Below are 21,885 nucleotides of genomic sequence, written 5' to 3' on the forward strand. Positions count from 1 at the left end.
TTTGGGCGGATGGAGGCGTGTATGGTTGCAATGAGTGATACACCCGAGTGGTGGTTATACGCGGAATCGCCCCGTGGCGTGTGTCAACGGACGTTTCACCGGAGGTGTTTTGAAAAAATTAACGAAAAATACGACTGCACGGTGCACCATGAGATACTGTGGACTTAAATCGTCCGCCTGAGCTAAAGAATACAACATTATGATATTGTTTTATCGCGAAAGGCGTTTAAACAATATTGTTGTATAGTGGGTCAAAATAATAATTTTCAACTTGTAGGTATCCCCACTGGTTATTGACATAGTTTGAAGGTCTTATTCGGTCAATCCGACTTCGTTTTGATCGCATACGGACGAGTGCACACTACATGTATATATGGACTAAAAATTTGACGAAATATGATTGCATATTATATTTTATTTTAGGTTCTATGATAATAATATTTTAATGCACGATAATGATCGATTGGATTGGGATAGGGTTCGGCATAGTCCGCGGAAAAGTATAAAACAGTAAATACGATTAATGCTCTCGGTCGGAGTCTCGAAATAGTGGCTAATCGGTGTAGACCGGACGGGTAGATTATCCGTAAGTCTCATTTTCGATAATTGGCATTTGGCGGCAAAATAGTCGTATCTCGTATTGTTTTTTTTTTCCCGTGAGACATATTTGAAGAAGTTTTCTGCCGTTGTACAGGTATTGCGGTACACATAACTGGTATATTCTTATTATTGGTGTTATAATAATACAACACCTATATCTGGCGATTTGAATAATATTATAACACAATCAACACACCTATACATTATAGGAGTCGCGATAAATAAATGTTAACATAATATTATCGTACAAAATATAAATTTTCACGCAGCGTTTTTTCCAACTTGAGCGGTTTTTCTCTCTAGAGGAGTGTCGTAGTATTAACAGTTAATATTTTCGCAGAAATCCAGACAATGTATAGCTATAGTATCTATACAAAGCGGCAGCGGCGGTGCCGTCAAAACAAAAAGTTGTAAGAATGTTTACTTTGATAAAAATCAAAAGAAAAAAAAAGAATATGATTGCAAAGTCGTTTTATGTATGTAGAATACGTATACACACTAATACACTCATACCCCTCACCGACCTACCACCGTCACCACCACCGCCAATAACATAATCGTTTAAATGACGACGAAGACACACGACGATGACTCGAGCTCAAGGCGGATGTACGATTATTTTGTCATAATAATATCATTATTATTATTATTATACATCACAAGACGTATTAGACATAAATCTCGTTTAACACTTAAACCAGGGGTTCTTTATAATCTTTTGCCGCGCAGGTACCTATAAACACACGATTTAAGTATAATGCGCGTGTTACACTATTATATCATATTATAATGCACACGCGTAGGTACAACACGTATCGACGACACGTTTAATTACCCGAATAATCGTATCATAATAATATACATCATGATTATGATTTTCGTAAGATAATTTTATACACCCGTAATAATTTTAAAATATGTTGCGATATTATTATTATTTTTTATCGTGATAATTTGTATCGCGGTTGAATTGGGTAAAAATTAAGAGGGAGACGCAAAATATGTGGATATGCCCGAACGTCTTGTTGACCAGGATGGTCGTGGATAGGGTATAATAATTGGGGGGTGTATACGCATCAGTATTTTTTCCAAAATATTCGGATTATTATAACAGTACGATCGGTATATACTTATTATTACTCAAGGACCACTCTATCGATAATAATTTACACACGCTACACGTAATATTATATTTATATAAATTCCGCACGGCGTCATGCGAATATACGTGTTAAGCGACCGCCGAGTATAATATCATGTCCTCGTCGGATAGATACGATTAATAAATGCTCTGGAGGTAGTGGGGGCGGGGAGGGGGTTGGAGGCGCGTAGATAATGCCGTTCTACTGTGCACTCTTGCAAGTATACAGACCGTCAAAATTTTAAGTAATGGCCATCGGCGTCGGTGGCAGAGCAGAGGAGCGCGTCGTATAACCTACCTATCTATATATATATATACATATACGACAACGAGAACCGTTCGTAAATCGATAGCGGCCATACGCATAATATAATTCTGCGGCCGCCCTTCTCTTCCTCGTCCTCCTGCTCTTAGCTATCCGCCGACGCCGTCCATCGTCCATCGTCGGCGGCGGCACGAGTTTGATATTTTTTTTTCTCGCCCCGTCGCCGTTTCTCTCTCTCGCCGCGAGATATAACAGCGCAATGCATAACGATATTATTACAATATAATAATATCATTACCGACGACAACCACGAGTCGGTCGCCGGATCTATAGACGTCCGGAATTGGAGGGAAAACTTTTTTTTTCCCGGAAAAAATACTTTATACATAAGAAGACTATATTGATGATAACAACGTTTACGACTGTATATTATTTATATATTGTTTTTTAAATGTACGGAAACCCGTAGGAAAAAATCCGTGGTAAAAACCTACACCCGGGAAAAATTTTCAAATCGCGACAAAATATTATAATGGACATTTTCCATTTTATCCTCCGACGTATTTGCTTAAACGTTAAAATATAAGAACTTTACGCATTTACGACTCATATTTGTGTTCATATGTTATATTTTTTTTTCCAAGTAGGATCTTGTTTTCAAAAATATAAATTATATAAACCGTATACTCCGACCAGTGTCGAGATGTCCACAATTTTTTTTTTGTTATCAATGGTTGGGCAATAAAAATGCAATTTATTGAAAGGCGTATCGTATATCCGTACAATAAATGCAGTGTAATACTACACACCTAAATAATATTATGTAAATAGGTATACCCAATACGATGTAACAATGCGATAATATTATCGTACAATGCGAGTGCAATGTAATAATTATATGGCACTGTTTGGGGCATGGACTTATTTCCGTGGATTTTTTTTGCCGCCGGCTATTTTACCATCGGGGTGTGTTCATTCATTTTCCGTTAGATTTTTTTCTCTGGTTTTTTTTCCGTGGTAATTTTTTTCAACCTTACCGCGTTCACATATAGATCGCCGTTGTCCGACGACTGCAGGTCGATCGACCGACATATTTCTCAATATCCCGTCCGCCCGTCGTCGTCGCAAAGGCCGACAAAGTTCGTATTTAATATAACATTATTATTACCTATATCGATACGGGTGTAGTTGTATTAATACGTTATTATATTACATAGATGACAGGCGCCACGTGCTGTGCGTTTTCAATCGGGGCCGGGGTAGTTCATGGTATATAAACGCTCACCTGGACCGAGGGCGGGATGAACACAATATAATATTATATGATAATTACTAATTTATCAACCGCCTAGGTTTTTTATTTTTTCGTAATTTTTTTTTCACCGCGACTCACCGGCGGCGGGCAAGCATGCGCGTTGGACGAATAATATTATAATATATGCATATTAAGAACGTATGGGTTATACTCGTTTAGTCGTTTGATATTTCTGTGGAATTTTTTTCCGCTGGCTATAATTTTACCGGGGTGCAGTGTTCGTTTTTTTGCCGGGTTTCTTTTTTGTGGTCATTTTTCCGTCTACCATTTTCTATATATTATGAACGTCACCGGAACGCCGTCGTCCAGCAGCCGACTGCAGACGGATCGAGCGATTTTTCTCAACACACCGCGTCCGCCCGTCCCGTTCAAAGGCCGACAAAGTTTGTGCTCAATATTACATGTATAACATTATTATACATCGATAAGGGTGTAGTTTGTAATATAATATTATAGACAGCAGATGCCGTGTTGTGAGTTTTCGTTCGGGGGGAGGCGGAGGGTCGGTCTTAAAACGCTCGCGTGGGCCGAGGAGATGATGAACATAATATTACATATTATTATATTATACTAATTAGCCATAGGTTCTTATTTTTACGTAATTTTTTTATTTCACCACCACTCACCGGCGGGCAAGCGAGCGCGTTGGACGGATAATATTATATACCTACATATTAAATGCGTATACACGCTCTATATTATGATAATATAATATTATATATTATATATATATATGAGCTATTCTCGTGTATAATTTAATTTAGACTCGGGCGCACCGCCTCCACCCGCCGCCGCCGCCGTTCTCCTCCTACGAAACCACCCGTCGTATATACATAACATGTATATAATATTATGCACCCGGGCGGGGTAGATTCGGCCAAAACTCGGCGTTTCGCCAGTGTTCTTATTATGATAATAATAACGATGACGATGATGATGATGATGATGATAATAATAATAATAATAATATAATAACAGCGCGTCTTTGTTGGGACCGACTCGATATAATATAATAATAATGGCATTGCGATGAGTGGCGTAGCCCGTAGGTATACATAATATTATAATATAATATCTGCAACAGTCGTGTAGGACGTAGGTATATAAATTTCCGTTTCCGAATAGACCCGCGTTGTCCGCGCGAAATCGTATACACACGACTACACGACGCATTCGACTCGAAATAACGTCGTAACAATATAATATTATATTATAATAATAAATTATCATGCGGACCGCATTGACTATCTCTAACAAATAATAATACTCGCGGCGGCGGCGGCAGGACGTCTGCTAAAAGTGCAGTTTGGAAATATGGGGCGGAGAAAAACTCGTCCGGTCCGTCGGCATCGCAGTGGATCGTCGTCGATTATAGTATCAATAAATAGGTCAGGCGGAGGAGGTGGTATACACCACGTCGAACCTATACCTACCTATATAGCAATCAGGGCTGTGACTTTAATGCACTAAAAAACCTTAAAAAATGCTTTGAAAATGTTTAAAAAAAATGCAATAATATATGGACTTAAAATGCAAAAATGCAATATAAAATGCCAACAATTATAGTGTAAAATTCAAATGGTTTTTAATTTAATTTTTATATTTATATTGATATTATTATACAAATTAGTACATTACATTTTATACGCATAAAAATGTGTTTATTTAATAATAATAAATAAAAATAAAAATATTGATTGAATATGAAATTTGGATAACGTTATTCGCCTGAAACATTTTTAACATTTTTTTTTATGTATTTATTTCGTTAAAATTATAAAACAAACTTAATGATATATTTATTTGCGGGTACCCCATCTTAAATCTTTACTATTACTTCGGACAAAAAAAAAATGCTTTTCAAACATGTCAATTGACGGAATTATTGATTAAAAATACTGGAAAACGAACTGAAAACGGAAAATACAACCTGAAAATGCAAAAAAATTATCTAAAACATTAAAAACGTAAAAGAATGCAAAATAAAAGTTTCATAAATGGATTCGTAGTTATACATAATTCTAATTATGTACTTACAAAGCTGCGTTTCAAAATGACCAAAAAAAAAAAAATAGACTTTCCTACAAATCCGCAGCCTTCATAATAATCGACCGATATCGTCGTGTTGAGATAACGTCGCAAAACATAAAATTGTAATACATGGATCGTATAATTGTGTGACATTAGAAATATTATGACACATATCGCCCGCCGGTACGTGTCGCCGCGGTGTGACGCCTGATGCCGTCTGTTGCTGCGTTTTAACGACATTTTATAATAATATAAATAATACCGATAATAATAATAACAATATTTTAATCTCCCGGGCCGTCGAAAGTTTTTGAGCGCGCGTGCACGAATTCGTAAATTTCTGTTTTCCGATCGAGGAGGGCCACTTTGTACGTAATATTATTATACGGTCGGTCAATCGAGCGGAGTCGCGTCGGCGGGCCGGACGTGGCTACTGAAAAATGTATCGCGACGTCATTTTATTTTTTTCGAAAATTTTGTCGGGGCGGAATAAAAAAAAAAGGTCTAAACGTGTACACACAACGTATACCTTTACGTATCTATCATTATATATTATGCGTACGCCATATTATTATACCAACACCCCCCCGGTTGACGGTCATCGCGAGCGTGTAAAATAATACGCGCCCGGCGTGAAGCCCTCCTAGCTCGGCTGCCGCGACCGATCTGACGATTTTTAACCTTTTTTTTTTTTTTATAAATTGTTTAAAAAATAAAACTGTTAATTGTCCGAAACTGCATTATACACGCATTCCGTCCCGGTGCGAATCGTATTATATAACGACGTCAACAATTATAATATTATTATCACTATATATAATAACACGCGAAACACGCCGCGCCAAAGGTCTCTTCTGCGCGGCAGCCGAGCTCATGCCAACTGCGGAAGTATTATTATTATTATATACGTATAATGTGTGCTAAAAATTATGGACGTCGTATTCAATTTCCGTGGGCGTTTTAATGACGATATCATCGCCAGCACTTCATAATCGGCCGATTACGTGTACAACAATATTATAATAATAATATTTATGTATCGTGCGATTTGTATTGAACTGCAGCAGGTAAAACACGTGTAATGATGCGTACATCCGTCTTATTATAGTGTCATTGTAATATTAAATATTTTAAATCATATTTTATTATGTGCGGTTTATTTTTATTCGGGGCACCGTTTGCAAATTATTATAGCATCGCGGTTGACCATTGAATGGGTACAAAATAAAACCTCTAATTACGATAATCTTATGAAAAAATAACGGTTTTTAATTATTAAATTCGAAAACTTTTACAATTAAAATAAGTTTGAACCTAATAACAAATACAATAACTTTGTTAATTGGAAATATTTCAGTGGATTTTTTTCCTTTAATAAAATATCACTATACTATTATAATAATATCTCAACTTTTATAATTTGCGAGTTTCCGGGAATAATAATATATATTTTTATACAGCCTTCGAGATTCTTGTAGTACCATAATAAATTGCACTTTGAATAAATGCACAGTTTGTACGCAATAACAATGCACGCGGATCATTAAAAAGTATCTTCAAAATAATGTGAAACGAAAATCGTCTACGGGGTCGAAAAAGTACACACACGCATACACGATGCACAGAAAACACTTAGATTTAATTATTAGATTCTGAAATCAGTTACAGTTAGATAAGACTTGTATAGGTACATCGTGATTTAACCAATGTATTTTTAATTATAATATAGTAGGCGAGATATATATGGTCGTATACGGATACTGACATTTATGTATAGTGAAACTTCCGTAATACAAAGTCTCATGGGCAACAAAAAAAATTTCGTATCATGGATAAATCCGTTAAATGGGATTAATTTAATTTGATTCTAATTATTTGACGTGGTTCTCAAAAATTAAACAGAACATTTCGTCAAATTGAATTCGTTATGTAATATGAAAGTTTCACTGTATTGAGAGTTGAATGTATATTTAATTATAATTTATATTATTTATTATATTATTATTTAATGGTCGCCGCCGCCGCAGTGATTGCAATACTATTATATATTATATTTATTTTCACTATATTATTATATATTTATATTTCATATTATTTATGCACGTTTTTTTTCGTATTGGCCTCAACATCTGGCCCCCTAGCTGACACTTGGTATACTTACACTTAAATTACAACAAATTATACAAATTTAGTCCACCATGCGTACCAGTAATTATTGCTTATTTCATCTGGTCCCAATCATACCTAATAATATGATATATAGGGTAATTCACTAGCCATATGCTCACCCCCGTCGTTTAATGATGCATTTATTCAAATATTCTGATTTCCTGAAATCACTCTTAAAGACCATATTTTACAAACTTAGATTTTTACACCATTTAAGGAGAATCCTGTGAGGTTTTATCAAATGAGAGCAATAATTTTTTGAAAATGTTGATGTGTCTAAATCGAAATTCGAACGAGTCGTTTCTGCGACTTGCTAAACTTTATGAAAATGATAATAGCCCTTTTACGTATATTGATAATATCAATATATTATTATAATAGGTATATATGTTTATATGGTTATAATTGTACGTACAAAAAATTGTATAAATGTGGTTGTTTGACACGAATATAATAATAATAATAGATATATAGTATATATTATATATTATAATGTCAATGCAATATTTAGTCAATAGTATACTTATTACCAAATCACACACTTTGAGCATAATCTTATTAAAATCGGTTGAGTAGTTTTGGAGCGCATTGCATGTAAACTCGTTGTATGCGTGATTTTCATATATATAATTATTACGGCTCAGAAGATGATGCCCTTTCAAACAATAAAAAATTACCTAAAAAATGCAAATATAACATGAAAATGACAAAAAATGTCCTTAAAAATCACCTAAAAAATTACAAATATTAGTTTTCAACTAATAAAAATACATTTTTTTTTTAAAAAATATTTTACTCTATTTTACTATAAAATTCCGTATAAATTTATCAAAGCTTCGAATTCCTCAAAATATGACAAAAATGACCTTAAAAAATGAAATAAAATAATAAAATGTAGGTATAATAATATTCACTGCAATACGACAAATGTAATCGGCGAGATAAAATCAGATAGGTACGAACTTAGTCTGTGGTAATTTCCAAGTTTTAAGTCATCGGCATAATGGTCGACAAGAAACCATAAGAAGTGAACTATAGTGTGAAATCAGTAAAAATTACTAAAAATGTGGGAAATTGACCTAAAAATGTCAAAAAAAATGCAAAATAAAAATTAGTTATTCAGATTCACATGCTAATAAAACAAATTTGTGGCCAGGAGAACATCGTCTAAAAAGTTTTAAAAAAAAATGCAAAATGCATCAACTTCCGAGCCCGACTTATTACTCTTATGCTCAGACAATTTTTACAAATTATGAAATTTTAATACATTTAGCCATTATTTAGGTATATCTTATATAATTATATATATGAAAATCACGCATAAACGAGTTTACGTGCAATGCGCTCCAAAACTACTCAACCGATTTTAATAAGATTATACTCAAAGTGTGTGATTTGGTCCAATTTAAAATATAGGATAGTTGTTATCTCGTTAAGCTGCCCTTAGTTTTTTTTTTTTTGTTGAACATTTAAGAAAGAATTTTAAAATTGACGATCGACATTTTTGTTTATAAATGGTTGGTTATTGGTTACAGTTACAGTATTGTTACAATTAATCGTTTAAAAATATTTAATGCAATAATTATTGATGTAAAAGATTTTTTAAATTAATTTCTCAAAGTATATAGATTTGGCATTATAAATTTAGATTTTTTATTTTCAAATCGTCATAGCTCACATAATATTTTCTAAACATGTTATTATTATGGATTATTATATCTTTATAGTAGGTATATATAAAAAGTTTAATGACTAAAACTACTTGTTCGAATTTCGATTAGAATACATTGACGTTTTCCAAATAAAAAAAAACAGTTGCTTGAAAAATTACCTACATAAAAAATTCCAAAAATCGGATTTTGAACGAATAAATTTTTAACGCAAAAAATACCCTGTGCAGTGGCTATTTATACAATTTGCAGGCTGTTCGTTAAGTCTTTCCTCCTTTTGATTTCTGCATTCTGTTTGAAAGTTATAATATTACGTTTGACGTTTATTAAATGTATTTACACTTCACAATATAATTGGCACATATATATAGAATAGGTTCCTAGTTTTTCATTAGAAATTCACTCAGACGACCCAAAGGGCCCTGCAGTTCGTCGTATTTATTTCAACACGACGTGACATATGGGAATCTGTATAAAATCAAGTCGATATATTATTACCATTATTATTATTTTTTTTTTTATCTCGGTGTAAATATATAATATTTTAACGTATAATTTAGGTATCGTCTAAATAAATTCGAAATATCTTATATTATAGTATTACCTATAATTTATCACCGACTGCGTATATATAATAATGTTGTAAACGTTTTTTTTTCCTGTCAAGCAAAACTCACCGTCAATGGTTTCCTAGAAATTCGAACCTACCGATATATTATTTGTAAAAGACATTTATATTATAATACAATAATATGGTGTACTCGGTAACTTGGTGACTCCGGCATATATGGTATCGTTTGTTCCTCGGACGACTGGATTTCGTTCAGATTCGACGTATATTGTGGCGGGTCACAGTTGGAAGACCACCAGCTGTTAATTATTATTATTATTATTATTATTATATATATATACGAGATCGGGTCCGGAAGTCTGTGTGCGCTCTGTCTCATTTTTCACCCGATCCGACACGGCCATGCTGGGCACTTATGGATTCAAACTATATAATAATATGTTTATGATATATTATAAAATAATATAGTTCACACTTAACGCGCTCAGTACGGTACATAATAATATAGTGTCGTCCTGCGGGGTGACTTCCAAGAATTGTGATTTTTATTATTTCTCTTGTTGAATTCGAGATGCGAAACGACTTGCGATTGAAGCTGTATAGACATTATTATTTAACGTTATCGTATTGTGTTACGAGTACGCACTATTCAACGAAATTGTATAAGTATAAAATCGCACAATGTCCGGAAATCGCCAAAGGCTAAAAATACGCTTTTTCACATCCGGAATGCTTCTTAGGGATTATACAGGTATTCGATTAAAATACGCATATAATGTGTATATGCACAATACATATTATATTATATTATTCTCATTATACATGTTTCCGATAGATTTGCTATTTTGTCGATAAACCGTATCGATAAATCGTTGTCCGGCAAAAAAACAACCGCGGCAAAGGTACATCGAAAGTTGGTATATTATGTTCAGTGGCGTACCTGTGAAACATTTTTGGGAGGGCATAAATTAATTGCACAATTTTTCATGGTTATAAATTATAATATAATCTGAAACAAAATATGAAACATGTAACAAAATCTAAATTTCTTTTTTTACTGCCAGCAAATAAATCAATAACTTCGTCAACTTCAACTGTTTTCGTGATGGACCCAGTGCTGTCATCACAACAACGCTTTTCAGCTTTTTTTGATACCCATTGAGTCAATTGTGCCTGAATGTTTGATTTAGACATAATGATTAATTTTTAATTATTTAACAATTAATTCAAACAATATTTAATACAAAACAAGGAAAAAAACAATAAACTTCGTTAAAAGCGTAGATAGTAGATACAAAATAAGTAATGATAACGTCCTCATGTTGATCACTTGATATCAATGATAAGTGATAACCATATTATGAAATAGTGACCATAACATTAATCCTAATCCCAATTTAGTCGAATATTGACATTTTATACATAGATAATATACTATCATTATTTTATACTACATTGATAAGTGATATCAAAAACTTTTGATATCAAACACGATTAAAATCAGTGAAAATTAAAAATATTTATTATTTACATTATTTAAGCTGGACAATGAATTTGCATTATGACATCAAAAAACTTCTCGGGGGGAGAACAATGCCCCTGTTGCCCCCCCCCCCTCAACAGGTATGCCACTGATTATGTTTTAATATTATACCTAGGTACGTGTGCATACCTATATCTAATAATATTTTTATTTATACACTTGGCACATAGGTACATACGACTTATATCCTATTGGCTATAACTATAATATTCTTAAACGCGCAATGCGCACACATTTAAATCGTTTAATAGTATTAACACCGTCCACCGAGCAAAATATATGTAGTGCATGTAGGTCGTAGGATCATCTAAACTTTACAAGGATGTCAACACACTATTTGTTTTTTTCTGAGCTTTGAGTAATCTGAAAGTCGACCCCTAAATCATCCATGACTATAGAGAATATCTTTTTTGAGGACTTCACTTATTTGTTTTGTATTTTATAGTATTAGATTTGAAAGTACATTCTACTTTACATTTGAATGGATATTAATTTTGTTAAGACAATATTTAGTCAAAATTAAACATAATAAACAAGCAAAAATATTATTCCGTTTAGTTATAGATGACTCTATAAGGTTACTCAAACCCATGAAAAAAGTTTTTTGTGAATGGGTCTTGTCATCTATATGTGTTGCATGTTGGTCAGAGATAGAATACAAACAATATGCTGTCATCCGCTTAAATGCTTATTAATAAAAAAATTAATTAGTTCAATTTTCAATATTATCGACACACAACAACATTTTTAAACAAGTATTCTGCTGAAACCAGTGAAATTAAAAATACCGGTTGGGATTTAAAAATGAAGAGTTTATATTAGTATAAGATAAACCAACAAAATATATAAAATGAAGAAAAAATAATAAGGGTAGTATGAAATAGTATATGAATTTTATATGCTACAGCTGCTTATAGGCTATAAGTATACTTATGTAACTTGCATTTTTTAAGAAAAGTTAATACTTTTTGAAATGTTTAATGTTTATATAGTTATACACCATATTCAAATAACTATCCAGCCGTGTATTATAATAAACTGTGATATAATAATAAATATAAGTCATGATTATGCGTATCAAGAATTAAAAGTTTATAACATCAGAGCCCTGTACAATATTTTAATTGCATTGTATTAAAATAAAGATGAAACGATATCAAACATCTCACATGATTACCGTCATAGGCGTGCGCAGACTTTTGGTTCCGGGGGGCACACTAAAAATTAGGCCCCATAATAATTTTGAAAACAATTATAGATACAGAAAAATATTTTAAAGATGTAAAATGTACTAAAAATATTTATTTTATTTTATTATTCATTCTAATAAATAGTACATAAGAATATATAGATATACGATCAATATGATAATCGACGTTTAAAAAGAACAACATTTTTGAATTCGTCAGGAATTTCATTCATTTAATTTACACTTAATTAATAATTAGGGACCTTGTCGTTTTTGGTGAAGTGTCCGGGGGGTGCCCAGGCACCCCCGGCACCCCCTGTGCACACGCCTATGATTACCATACTGCTAGATACAAATAAAATATTAATATAATTATTATTCCTATACATTTAATAAACATTTTGTTGTAAAAAGTTCTAATCTTGTAAATTCTTGTTGCAATAAATAATTTATGTAGAATTCTTAAAATTCTTAAATAAGATTTGTACGATGTAAAAAAATTTAAACTGTATTAAAACGGTAAACTGTAGTAAAATGCATATGTAAGTCTGCGCCAAAATATATAAAACAAAATGTAATTTGCGCCTGCTAAATGCACAATGTCATCAATTTTACGATACATTTCGGTTTGAAATTAATTGACTATTGAGAATAATTTCCTATTTAAGCCGAATGGATTTCGTTGTTTCACATGACTCGAATCACTTGCGCCTATTGAAGTTGGGAAAAAGAGTCATTTGGGCGGAAACCAAAAGCTTAATTTTGGACGAAAATAATATAATAAATCAATCAGTAAAAAAAAATGTAGTAAAATTTAATATTTAAAATACGATATCAAAAACAGTTATTTATATTATTTATATTTATTATAATTCGTCTAAAATTAACATAAATTAATATCAAAAAAATTGTTTATGCGCCAAAAATTTAATTACAATATCAAAAACAGTTATTCTTATTCATATTATTTATAATATATTGCTTTCATACAAATTTAGCTACTCCACGTAGAAATGATAAAATTTGGTAGTACTTCATAAATAATATTACGTAATAATACGTAATACGTAATATTCAATTATAAACTATAAAGTACGATACGATTGATACCATTATAGTTGTATTATGAACATTATCATTGATTTCATAATTTAAATATAAACCGGCCTGAACTAAAACATAAATTTTAAGTAGTCACCCAAAATATTTAATTGAATTTCAATAAGGTAATATTAAATTATTGATATTTAACATTTTTTTAATTTTTCTATATATAATTTAATACTGGTCTATTGTATGTATTATATAATACATTTTTATTGTTTTTGATATTGTGTTTTAATTTTTTAATGCTTACTACTGCTACCTATTTTTATTGTTTGGTTAACTATATATTTTATTTTTTGTTTTACTTCTAGTATTGTCCCCAAGCCCAAACAGCCACGACCATTTGTCCTATATTGGATTTAATATATGTGAAATTATTAGTAGCAGAGTCTAAGATTTATTATTATTTACACATTTTACGCATAGGAAAGTAGATGAGACTATGAACATTGTTCAATACGATGGGGTTGTAGATTGTAGTGTTGTCAGAACTTGCACTAGAAAAGTATTAAATTAATTACATAACTTAATAATTGTATAAAATGTATTTGTTTCAGACACATGGGGGTATATACTTTTAATATTTACTTTTACAGTTTTACTCTATGTACCTACATTATAAGTACATTTTAATAATTTCCTTGAAATGCATAATTAAAAAGAAACATGACTGGCGAATACCCAATGTTATAATATACATATTAATGAGTTTCAAAATTAATTATTTTAGAATGACGCAATTACAATTTTGAAAAGATTAAAAACTATAATAGAGCGCTTAAAATTTGCGTAGTTACAAGATGGCAGTGATTATAAAATAATGCCTTTTTATCTAGTTTTATGAAGTGCAAATCTCATTTTATTTTATTTTTTTTGTTTGATTTTTTCGGCACAAATCACATAGGTTCACACCCCTTTTATGGGTGAAAATGAATAATACAATCAAACGCCAGACAATATATAGATTATCTCGACGTAGGTTGTAAATTAGTTATTTGTACGACATGTATTATAATATATTTTTTTATAAATTTTTTATACTCCGATCGTTTACTGTAGACTTTATATAGTTATTAAGATTCAACGTCATTCTAAAATTATTACGGCGAAGAAAATTTTATAATCGTTTCGTCTCGTGACGAACTTTATGTTAATATATTATTTGTTATATTTATTGTTGCTACAGCGTAAATTAATTACATTTTAATTTAATTAAAACATAATATTTAATAAATACATTCATTAACGAGACGGCTGTGGTGTATACACAGACATACAGTCTACATTCTACATCCTTATGTAAACACACAAACGAGCGAATAAATATACAATTTATGGTTTTTAATCAATTTCATAATTTATAAATTAAAATCCATTATTGCATTGTATACACGTAATGTTTTATAATACTATAATATATTATTTTGTTTACTGTTTTTTTCTTGTTTAAAATCGCAAACAAATAAAGCCTCCTTGAATTAATTTTTAATTAACGAACAATCTATAGAATTATAATATTGTACATATTTTACAACAGTAAATACACGTGTTGTGCACCAATGTGAAAATCGATTAATAATTGATGAGAAACGGTCCACACTTCACGTCATCATCATAATAATAATAATATATTGTAAATACGAAAAACGATTGTAATTAATTATTATTTTCCACCGATTTACTTTAAAATTCATTATGTACACTCAATAAGTCGTAAAAAGCGTCCAAACAATTCCAGTTAGTTTTAAACGTAGTGGTCTTAAATTTTCATTTTCCACGAAATATAATATAATGCATTTCACTATAAAACAGAATTTTAAAAAAAAATGCCAACAACCGTTAACACGGAATACCTACCCATACCTTATATCGTGTAGTTTTATATGCGTGTGTTAAATTGTCTTTATTTCGTGGAATCAGTGGCCGTTACACTGCACGCATTTGATTTAAACCGTAAATAATAATAATACACCTACCTGTGATTTAAGAAGCCAATGAAAAAAATTCACTGCACAATAGACGATATACCCATCGCGGTAGAAGGCAGCGCATAATAACTTGGACGATAATTTATTTATGCGACGGTATGACGATTGCACACCGACCGCGCACGATAATATAGGTACTGTTTCGTATAAAATAATACGTTATAATATACGCGACCCTGTCGACGTTCTATCGAACTTATTATATTTACACGATTTTCTGGTCGCATCATTTAGGTACCTACCTGGAATTAAGAAGTCAATGAAAAAAATTCACCGTACATTATAGACGATATACCCATCACGGTAGTAGGTAGCACATAATAACTCGGCGGATAATTTATTTATGCGACGGTATGACGGTTATACCGACCGCGCACGATATACTGTTTCGTATAAAAACAATACGTTATAATATACGCGACCCTGTCGATGTTCTATCGAATTTATTCGATTTTACCCGATTCTCTGGTCGCATCGTCTTCGTCCGCGGTGTACCGGCTATATTATATATTATAGGTATAACACGCGTGTCACAAATGATATCGCGTAGGTACCTATACCATTTAATAATAATATAATGTACCCATACTTTGTGTGTGCAGTTAAACCACTGAATAGACACGTTCGCCGGATTAACTCCGAAAGCTACGGCCATTAATATTTATTATTTTCGTTTTCGACAGCAGGGTCGTCGAATTATTGACTTGGCCCGGCGACACACGTTAAATGGAGATTATGCCCACTGACCAGCATTGTATTATACGCACATATACAAAGGATCAGTCTTTGTGATGGTCGTTCTCAGAAATTCCCGGACAATTGGTTTCAGAGTTGCGGACACTTGTCAACTGCGGTCACGGTTTATTGGATTCAAATAATTCCGTTTTGTATGGAATATATTGTAAGATAAATACACAATGTCCACACGAGATCAATTGCGAAATTGTAAAGTGTCGACAGCCGACTGCCGTGTGTATATCCGCACCAAAGTCGTATTGTGGAGCACGCACATATTATATATTATATAAAGTCGGGAAGATATAACTGCAGGTACGAAAAAAAGATTTACAGTAAATGTTTTACTGGTAAATAACACATTTTCGATTCACATATTATTGCTATTATTATTATTATTAATACGGTTCGTCCTTTATTTCCTTAGTCTCTTTTTCGAATGTTCTCTTCCTCCTCCCTGTTCGTTTTCCCTTAAAATCACATTTCAAGTACAGAGGTATAATACATATTATAAGTTTTATAATACAAATATATAATATATATATATATATGTATGACTGTCTGATCTCTATATACTACATTATTAGGATAAATTAAAACAGCAATACAGCATTTAATATAAAAAAGAAAATGTTCACGTTTTTGATATGTAATAATAAATATATATTATATCCGTATAAACAAACAAACAAACGAATAAATAAATATTACCTATATTCCGCTCATTCTTTGATATGGGGGGGAGGGTGAATACAAATACATTTTCCATACAATTCCAGTCAAATTAAATGTTACATAGACGATAACCGATGTTCCGCATCGTATATTATAGTGTGTATAAATTTAATAAAACCAACTCATATAATAAATAATACATGAGCAATACTATTTTCTTTCAAAGGATATAATGCGAGTTAATTCCATGGAAAAAAGTCATAAATCCCGTGTGTACAGGGTGATCACATTGATCACAAGATGCACTGGACACCTCAACACGAACGAAACTGGCCCGATCGTAGTGCGATCAGTTCTGAACACAGATTGGTTTGTCACCGTGGTATGCTTGGTAACACTAAATTTACCGCATGTACCTAACTAATTTCAGCAATTAGATCAGCCGCTGGAATCGCGAGAGTTCCCAATTTCAGCATTTCTTCAATCCGCCGGGTGAGGATGTTTACGAGTATCGGGATTGTTGTCAATATTATCAAAAGTCGTTAATAAAATGATAATACTATACCGATATAAAGATATTGTATAGTTTGATAAAGACAATGTCGAATGTACATAGTAAATAATAATAACAGTATTATATAATATTTTTTCGAAAAAAAACCAAAAACAACATCGTACGCGTGCAATTGTGCAAAATATGGGTAAACGTTATTTTATCTCAATCGCGATTCGTGTGTACCGCGTTAAAATGGTGAAAAGAAGAACAATCAGCTATTTATAAACGTCATGTTATTATTTCGTTTAATCCCAACACAAATTTATTGTATTTTTAGATCGATGAAGATATTATTTTCCCGCGAGTAATAATTATAGGTGTACGACACCGGTCTCTGAAATTATATTTCGTACAGCGCCAACAGACGAAAACGTCGATTATCGAGTGGAGCCGCAGCAGCAGTCTCTCTTCGAGTCGAAAATCGGTGAAAAACTGAAATACTCATTTCGCCGACCACGAACGACGGTCGTGTACATTCTCGTGTTATCATTATCACCGCCGGCGGGTCGGAGTGGGGTACAGGGGGGGCGGGGTTGGGTTGACCGTGGTATATAATACATGATATTGTTAAGATATTGACATATCGCATAGACTGTAATTATAGGTGCCACTATAATATTGGTATTATTATTATTATCATCGCTGGGTTCGAGCAGCGGGTGGTCGGCGGGCACGCGGAACTTAAACACCGGCGCGGGAGAGCGGTCAGCGGGCGCACGCGCGTATCGAAAATTACGTCGCCGGATTTGTCATTATTTATGACCCCCCCCCCACCCGACCGCCGACACATCCCCCCGCCGCCGCCGCCCGGATAAACTTTTGTCGCAAACTTTTCCACTTCTTCGCCGTATACATATTATATAAAATAACAATATATAGAGCTATCCGCGCCGTGTCCGCGTATTTATCGTTTCCTCCGCTCACACCTGTATGCCGCCGCGATACCGGCCCCGCTGTTATCACTATTATTATATTATATTAATATTATTACATAATTCAGAGTACGATTGCGATTAGAGTTTCCTGTAGTTTTCCGGAAGCGCTCACGGGCGGCCGACAGAGTTGGTATAATATACGAACGACGGCGACGGCAACTTGATAATACGATAATGTATAATAATATTATTGTACAGTGTCCCGCAGAAAAGTAGAATTTACCGGAACGTTTTCAGGTGCGAACTCCTTTGACGACGATACGTTTTTGTTTCGAACGCTATAGTTGTTCCGCTTCGTCATAATATTATTGTTAAATTATATAATGTAATATATTAGTATACATATTATTATATGCCTCCTATAATAAGTTAACGCTGCAGACGTAATCTTTAAAGTTTATTCCATCCGTTATTGAACGATGTGTAAAAAGGAAATCTACAAATTCAAATAGTACGCGTAAGTCCGGTGTACGGTCAATTATTGGTAGCGTGTCATTTATTACAGTCATTTTAGGGGGTAGAAGGGTTGGCACTTGCCGTCCTTCCCCTTGTCATTAGCGGACCGGGTGTGGGCTAGTTTAAGGCATTCATATAGTAGCTAAGCTAATATGTAATACATTTAGGTATATTCCTCTACATATTATGTATTATAGTAACCAGTAAGCACAAAATTATTTTAGAAGACTATTTGTATAATTGCATTGAGAAAAAATGCAATTATAATGTAATTGTTTTTTTCAGTTTTATTATGGCCGGTTAAAAATGTTGCCCCCTCTCAAAAACTAAAATGCAGCCACTGGTCATATCTGTCACATTTTCACATCTATAGCGTGGAATAAACTAATTAAATGATGCGATTTATCTCATATTCTATACTACCTATAAATATACTAAGTGGACTATTCTATAGGTCGTAGTGTCGTACTCGTACACAACTGTCACATTTCACAATTCCAAACGAGTCTAAAAAAAACAATAGATGCTAAACAATTTTTATTACACGATTCCAGTGAACACTCCGGGACATTCTAAAATAATAATTTCGATTTCATATATGGTTTTTACTTGGAGTGTCCTAAATTAATACAATACACTTTGAAAACGATAAAACTATAAAAATATAAGTTAAAAAGCTAGTCGCTAGTTATTAAACACGACGTAATATAATTTTTTACATAATTACATCATTTTTATGTTTATTTATTTATAAGTTCGACGATTTTTAAGAGAAAATCAATTTTAGACATTTTCAGTTTGTACATTACCACTGTATATGTCATGTGAGATTTGGCTTACGAGATAAAATAGAATGCGTATGGTAATAAGTCGTTATACAGAATTTTTTTTTATGAGAAAAGGCCTAAGTCACTTATTATAACTTATGTGTTTCCTGAAAAGTATCAATTTTTGACTTAAGCCCTTTCTCATAAAAACCGTCCAGTTATAACAACGATGATGTAGCTGATATAACTTGATTTCATCTACATCGCCGTTATCATTAAACATACTATTGTCGTTTGAAAATACAACTAAAAATTCAAACTCTGGTTTATCAAATTTAAATATAAAATAATTGTAATACCTAGGTATGTATTCAAAATCAATATTGTATAAGATGTAATCTAATTTGTATAGTTCTACAAATCAAAAAATATAGATAAAATAGGTAGATTTTGATGAGACTAATTCAGTAATGCGACAACTTGAAGTTGATGGTTTGTAATCAACATCAAATTCAAGTTCCATTCGGTTGGTTGTTTTTATGAACTATGTTTGCCAATAAATGTAGAAAATCTTAGTTCACATAAACGTGTTATTAAAAACTGTTGGTACACGTCATTTTGGTAAATATTTACATACATTTTTTCAACAAAAATCCAAAATTAATTACGATAACGATAACGATTGCAAACCAGTATTGAAGAATAAACGTAAAAACCCGCAGGTATTTTGTATCACACGCCGAAAGATTAGGTCATAATACTGTTGTAAACATTTTTTATAATCTCCAACCTGCACTCCAGTTGTAGCATAAATATGCGGGTGTATATATTATAAATCATTATAATCGACGACTTTTATACGATTTACATCTTACCCGAAAACTCAACTCTAAACACTGAACATTATTATAACGTCATGCGCACATTGCTGATCGTAATTTGTGGAAAATGTTCAAATTTTACCGCACAGCACGCTCTATAATATCATATCATATCGATATCGCGGTGGTCGTTATAGTATCAGATGTACCCATTTTTACACGTGCCTCACGTTTTATGAAAACTTCCAAACCCAATGTGTATATTATGTTGCAGAGGTATATGCTGTTCTATATTTATACATTTATAAGTTATAACTATATTACGATAATTTGTAACTATTGGAAATGGTATAAACTTTAAATGGAAATCAAATTTTCCAAAAACGTATATTAAGGTAGGTACGTAGTATCGCGATATCGTAATATATTATGCATTTATGCATTGATCGAACTACGTAATAATGGTTAATTAATTTTAGTTAAAGTTTATACTGGACGAGAATAATAATTATGGGTAGCAATTATCTATTAAAATAGATAAAGAATGTTATTGGCCCGTCGTCTGTAATAATCCACCTACACACAAAATACATTAATAAATCTATATTATTAACCCTGGATGGCTGGATGCATTCTGAGACTGGATTTTTTCAAATATATTAGAGAAGTTGAAAAGTTTGGTCGGAGTTCGATTGAAAAACTTGTAAGTGTTGATAAACACGGATGTCGCGGTTAAGAACAAAATAAAGTTTACGAATGTTTCGTTAGTGGATCTGCGTTCGAAATGCAGCAGTTAAAAGCCTATTGGTTATTAATATTATAAAAGTAAACAATTTAGATTCCGAGCAATATAAAATTTGATATTTGATCTAACACTCTTAAACCGTAAAATATATACATAATAAATTAATAAATCTATACTAAGAGGATGTCAGCGCACTATTTGTTTTCTCTCTCTGGCCCACGCGCAACATAGACAAAACGTTTTAACGCAGAATCACTTTCTCTATGGTTTTAAGTAGGTAATCTTAGAGTAAAATCACCCATTGAAAAAAATAAAGAGAATAATATTTTTGAGGGAATGGCATATCGAATTTTATATTTTATCGTTATTTGACTTTGTATTCGACTTTCAAAATAAACAAAAACAATTTTTGTAAATTTAAATTATGTTTAAATTGTTTTGAGACAATATTTAGACAAATCGATATGTTTCAGAGAGAGAAAACAAATAGGGCACTGACACACTCTTAACGGCAGATTGTTACCTACCAAGCAAGTTTCATTCTAAACGACACTTAATATATTTTTAATATTGACAAAAATTAGGAAATGTACTCATTATTATATT

Source organism: Acyrthosiphon pisum, chromosome A3, assembly GCF_005508785.2.
Source record: "Acyrthosiphon pisum isolate AL4f chromosome A3, pea_aphid_22Mar2018_4r6ur, whole genome shotgun sequence".
NCBI classification, from domain to species: Eukaryota; Metazoa; Arthropoda; class Insecta; order Hemiptera; family Aphididae; genus Acyrthosiphon; species Acyrthosiphon pisum.